At 31.1% G+C, this 6,355-nt stretch overlaps 1 pseudogene; it reads left to right on the forward strand.

The window, feature by feature from the left end:
• The first annotated feature begins 3,605 nt into the window (after positions 1-3,605).
• On the forward strand, positions 3,606-6,031 carry LOC131875732 (uncharacterized; annotated as a pseudogene).
• Positions 6,032-6,355: the final 324 nt, after the last annotated feature.

The raw sequence follows: 6,355 nt of genomic DNA on the forward strand, positions 1-6,355 counted from the left end.
CATCTGATCACAAATACTGCCTCTGATCATTATCACTCTAAAGATATTACTATCAAGGCACTTCTCAATTGACTTTCACACATCACCAACACAAAATCTACTTGAATATTATTCCATGCACTTCACAATGATTCACATTTATTCCATATATCATCACGTACACTCATACATTCTTATATACAAGGTTATTCATCAAAACCTTCAATTCGGTCAGCCAAGACAAAATAAGCAATATTATAAAATTTAGATCATTTAAACCTAAAACAATTACAACAATCCTTTCTAGGAGATAAAGGGTACCCAAACACATCATAATATATTCATTCAAGTAGATACTAACAAACCACACATGCTACCACAATTTCCAAGATCGATGCCAAATGAAACATGTAGAAAGATAATAAAACAAATCAATTGGTCAACCCAAAAGTATTTTATAATGTAAATTACTAAGTGTGGATCACCACATGCCACAATGAGATACATAGAAACAATCCAACTCATCTTCCAAAGCATATCTAGACCAAAAGAGCATAATTTGAATAAGATAGATCAACCAAAATAACTGAGACTCAACACAATAGAGCATGTGGAGAACATGCCAACAAAACTAACTTGCAAATCAAAACAAACACTTGAAAGTGAAACTAAAATTCTGCACAAACCAAATGAATATGTCCTCCAAATTGCAACACTAAAATCTTCATATCCAAAAGCCACTAGGTAATTTTCAAACCAATCTAATAGAAAACCTTCTTGTTAGAAAATAGTAGCAACTAACCTCGTAATTTGAGCAATTAGAGGACTTCCACACCTGATAGTGCATTATTCACATAACATCAACATTATATCCAAATTTTCATATCATGATCTTTATAATCTACAAGAATGCAAAACATTTCTCCACTAGAGCATTAAATATTGTTTCCTATATATTAATACTTTATGTACTGTAACCAACTTATGTATGCTAAACATCAATACTAGGCAACATGATAACATTTGAACATCAAATCACCAAACCATATATGTTACTAAACACTTGCAATAAAAAATAAACAACAACTAGGAATGACATATAAGATTGATATTTGTGACAACACAATAAATCAAAAACCATCATCTCCAAGTTTCCATACACCCCTATCATAACTGAATATCTATTGCATACTTAGACAAACTAATTGCGACAAACCAGACAAGGTACCATTTTCTACACATAGGACATAAAAACTCTTTCTTGCATATTAAATATTAATCAACATTACTATCAAAAAACATACCAATTCCCTTTTTCATATTGAAACATCCACAACTATAGATGTCAAGAAAGCCATGCACATAAACAACAACACCAACATCAGACAGAGTACCAACATATGAACCCATAATTAGCAACATCTGCACTAGTATTTTTGAGCCATGTAGTTTGCATGATTGATCAACAATCGAGCACCAGACAAATGATCAACAACTAAGTCATCAAATCATCAACTAAAACACATTAGCTGGTCATGAGGAAAAACATCAACTAAAACATATCAATTGATCATCACCAGACCATCAACTAAAACACATCAAATGAGCATCATCATACCATCAATTGAAACACATCAACCGAACATCATTAGACCATCAAGTGAAACACATCAACTGAGCATCATCATACCAATCATTAGTTGGATCTAAATCTGGTCAAACACTAGACAAGACAAAACACTAGACAAGTTTGATATCAATGACAATACAAAAGAGCACTAGTCGGGTTTCCAACAAGACCCACATGACAAGAACATCAAAAAAATCACACTACAAAATGCACAATAAAATAATGAAACTTAGATCAAGATTTCTCTTACCATATGACCAATCTATTTTTTTAAATGATAAAAAAACTAATAAATCAAGTTCCTTATACCATTTAAATAACAATATGTAAACACAAATTAAAAACGAGAAAACTAATAATAAATATGTCAATTATAAGTCAAATGTGGAAAAAATATTTAGATTTCATATTGAATATGTATATTTCAAATAAAAAAAATTCTAGACTAGTTGTATCAGTGCAAGTAAAATGTGTTGACTATAATATAACAATTAGGACCACCCACATTTTTTTGTTACATTGACTAGTAAATAGATAAATTAGAATACACTAATAGAAGCATTGTCAAAATTTTATAGGGCACATGAAACAAGTTAAGTTGCAAGTAGCAAAAGCTAGCTAATAAAACTAAACCTTTTTAATACGGAACGATACAATGACGTGTGCATGTCATTACAAACAAAAGATGAACACAATGAAATTTAATTGATATACATGTAGATGAATCTTTCTTTGAAAATATATTGAATTAATTTGCAATTATAGAGTTCCTAAATTTGAGAAATAAACTCAACCATTCACATTATGTATTAAGGATACACTAATATATGGAAGATATAGTAATATGAGTACAAAATATATAGATAGGCATATAACTCGTAATACTAGACATCTAGATGAGGAGATAGCTAAGATGCATATGCACCGTCACACTAGGCAATACAAAAAGTCAAAGAGATGAAGCTGACACTACAATTTTTCTTGTTACCAATGTGAAAAATGACAATGCTCAGACCATTATTAGATGGTATTAATGTCACTATCTATGCTACAAGTAAAATCTTCTCCATATTAGAATGTGCAATAGGTGATGGTAATTCTATCTGAAATACCATTCAATGGTATAAATATTGGTAAAAATATATACATGTTAGCTATATGATCTACATTTATTTGAGCAATGATGTTCTTGAAAAAGAAACCATTTCATAAATGAAATAATATATTTATAGAATACATCTACAACTATTTAATAGATAACATATTAATAAGTTTATTTTTTTGTGATTGTATATTATAGCTTGTATAATGATGGCATCTGATTTTTAATTTAATTAATAAATAAAAAATATATTCAAAACATTCTGATCCCTTATCCTTGGATAGATGTCTCCATAGAGTTCTAAGATAGTGGTAGATGTCTCCATAGAGTTCTAAGATAGTGGTAGATGTCTCCATAGAGTTCTAAGATAGTGGTAGATGTCGCCATAAAATTATAAGGCAGTGATTTGTTCTTGAAAGTACAAAGGCTGCTTATTTTAAGAATGATCATGCCAGCAAGTTAAATGAGAGAGGACAAATTCGTGCTAGTTTTACTGAAGAAATGTAATGACCCATGTGCATAGATATCTAAATTGGAAAAAAATAAGTATTTCAGTTTGTCGTTTACATGGTCATGGAATATGATAAGACATCACAATAAAGGAGACAGTTAATGGAGGCAACATTACCCTAAAATGGAGTCTTTTCATGCTAAAAAGTCAGCTTTGCTTAAGCCACTACCAAGATAAGATCAATCCTTCGGGAAAACTTTACATGGAGATAAAGTTCAACGCTCCATAACAAGTTAATATTTTTCTATATGAATGATTACTTGAGAGGTGATTCAAAACGATGAAGAGAAGACCAAATTCAGTGTACCCGAGTATGTTATTGTTTATTTTTGTTTATAATATATGAATGGTGATATACTTTGAGATGAAAAGTGCATCACAACTCAGCATCTATTACAAGCACTGTAAACCAACTAGGGTTTCAGAATCTCATCTCATTGAAACCAAATTATGGAGTGCAGGAAAGACTTCCTAGATCTTGTACTTGTGCCCTTGGCTTTTCTGCTATCCATCTTATACCATGCTTTCTTGTGGTATAGAGTTAAGAATCACCCTCTCAACACTGTGATTGGTATCAACAGCATTGGAAGGAGGCTTTGGGTTAAAGGCATCATAAAGATAAAGATTACCAATTCAAGCCACGTTCATAAGAAAAGGAAGTATGGAAGTATGGAAGGTTCAGAGAGCTTCAATTATTCGTTCAGGAAAAGTTCAGAATGAAAAGAACATTTTTTCACTCAAGCAAATATATGTAGTCAATGAATGAATTCATTTAAAAGGATTATAGTTTAGGACAATACAGGTAGAGCACATAAGCTGGTTAAAGTTTGAGATAGAGTGGATTAAAGCTACCCTTTCTCTTCAAAACTAGTTTTTATTGGTGCAAGCTGGTTAAAGTTTGAGATAGAGTGGATTAAAGTTACCCTTTCTCTTCAAAACTAGTTTTTATTGGTGCATATGAGTTTTTATTGATCAATACTTACCTCAACTTCTTAAAACAAAAGCATAGAGAAGGAGGAAGTGACAAACTATTTATGAATTTGGATGTATTTTGTTACTATGAGTTGATGAATCATTATCTGTTTTCTGTAAGCAGGGTAGTGGTGATAAAAATGGAGTTCTTGCGGTGCAGACACTGAGGATCCGCTCTGATGGCAACAATTTCAATTATGTTGGGTTGTTGATTGGTCAGTGGTGAGTCTTAAATAATATACACTAAGCAATATATTAAGTTTAGAGGAAGTTAGTCAATTTTAAGTATTTAACACTTTTAAGTCTAGAAATTACATTAAGCAATATATTAAACCTATAAAATGTTAGTCAACTCTGAATATTTAACACTTTTAAATTCAAAAATATAAACTTGATGTGTGTGATTTAAACCATTCCATGATATTAAAAAACTTCTCCATGACACAGCCTTTGGCTCTCATGGTGACTTCATATTGGCAATAAAATACTTAAATCTATGAGATTTCCACAATCCATTTTGTATTTCTAGTGTATTTTTTCTGGATTCGATTGTGTGTATATTTTTCCCATCAACGTTTCGAATCACACTCTGTGATTCATCATCAGGATGAAAAAAATTCCCAAGACATGAAAGATGTTGAGTTGCAGATTTGAGACAAAATATAAAGAGGAGAGGGGTGGGGGAGGGCACGAGGAACAAGGAGAGAGGAAAGAGAAAAAGAAAAAAGACCACCTGAAGGATGGGAGACCTAAAAAACTCCTAGGAATAACCACCCAAAGAAAAGAAAAAAGGAAAGTCAAGCAACACAATCAAAACCACTAAAAAACAAAAAAGAAGAAAAGAAATTGGGACAAAAAATATAAAACTAAATGAATAAATATACAAATATAAATATATATATATATAAATACATAAATGTATATAAGCATATGCATATACCAAAAGACAAAAACACAAAAACATATAAGAATATATATATTTACAAATGCTCATGTCTTTTGGTATTTGTAAATATATATATTCTTATATGTTTTTGTGTTTTTGTCTTTTGGTATATGCATATGCTTATATACATTTATGTATTTATATATATATTTATATTTGTATATTTGTTCATTTAGTTTTATATTTTTTGTCCCAATTTCTTTTCTTCTTTTTTGTTTTTTAGTGGTTTTGATTGTGTTGCTTGACTTTCCTTTTTTCTTTTCTTTGGGTGGTTATTCCTAGGAGTTTTTTAGGTCTCCCATCCTTCAGGGGGTCCTTTTTCTTTTTCTCTTTCCTCTCTCCTTGTTCCTTGTGCCCTCCCCCACCCCTCTCCTCTTTATATTTTGTCTCAAATATGCAACTCAACATCTTTCATGTCTTGGGAATTCTTTTCATCCTGATGATGAATCACGGAGTGTGATTCGAAACATTGATGGGAAAAATATACACACAATCGAATCCAGAAAAAAATACACTAGAAATAAAATACTTGTTAGTACTCATGGTTTTTGTCTTGTCTTTTATCTCCCATTCTCTGTCGATCTGCTGCAACTGTGAAGTTGGCTCTTTGAAAGCGACTCCAGTAAGAAGACATGAATTGTCCAGCCTGATTAGTACAGATTATGTTTTTGAAATGTTGGAAAAAGGCTTCACTTTCAATATAGTTTGTTACAGGGTGGGTTTCCTTTGTTTCTCTGGGTTGTAAGGCCTCTGCCAATTTTCCTAGAATCTACCCTACTATTGCCTGTTCTGTATTCTACAAATTTTCCTTCTTCTTCTGTAATAGGTAATAGAATAGAGATGTCAAAACAAGAAATAAAGAAGAAAGTTTGGGATGATTTTGTTTGGTAGCATGACAGGCCTATCAATGGTTTCACCACTTTGATGAAGATTCAATGGTTAATGATAAGAAATGAGCACATGAAATTTGTAATCACTTTATCTAATTGGAATCTCCTTCTGTTCATTGGGTCTCGAGTATTGTGATAGGTATAGCCTAGCAATTATATAACATTGCTCAACTTGATTGTCCTAACGTTTGAAAGAAATTTATGATATAGTATTAATACATAATTTACATATAATTTTCCATTACATCAATTTATTAATTTCACAAATAAGAAATAACTTCAATTATGTTCTGTTTTTATTATTATTTTGGGTATAATTTTTGTT

Source organism: Cryptomeria japonica, chromosome 5, assembly GCF_030272615.1.
Source record: "Cryptomeria japonica chromosome 5, Sugi_1.0, whole genome shotgun sequence".
Lineage (NCBI taxonomy): Eukaryota > Viridiplantae > Streptophyta > Pinopsida > Cupressales > Cupressaceae > Cryptomeria > Cryptomeria japonica.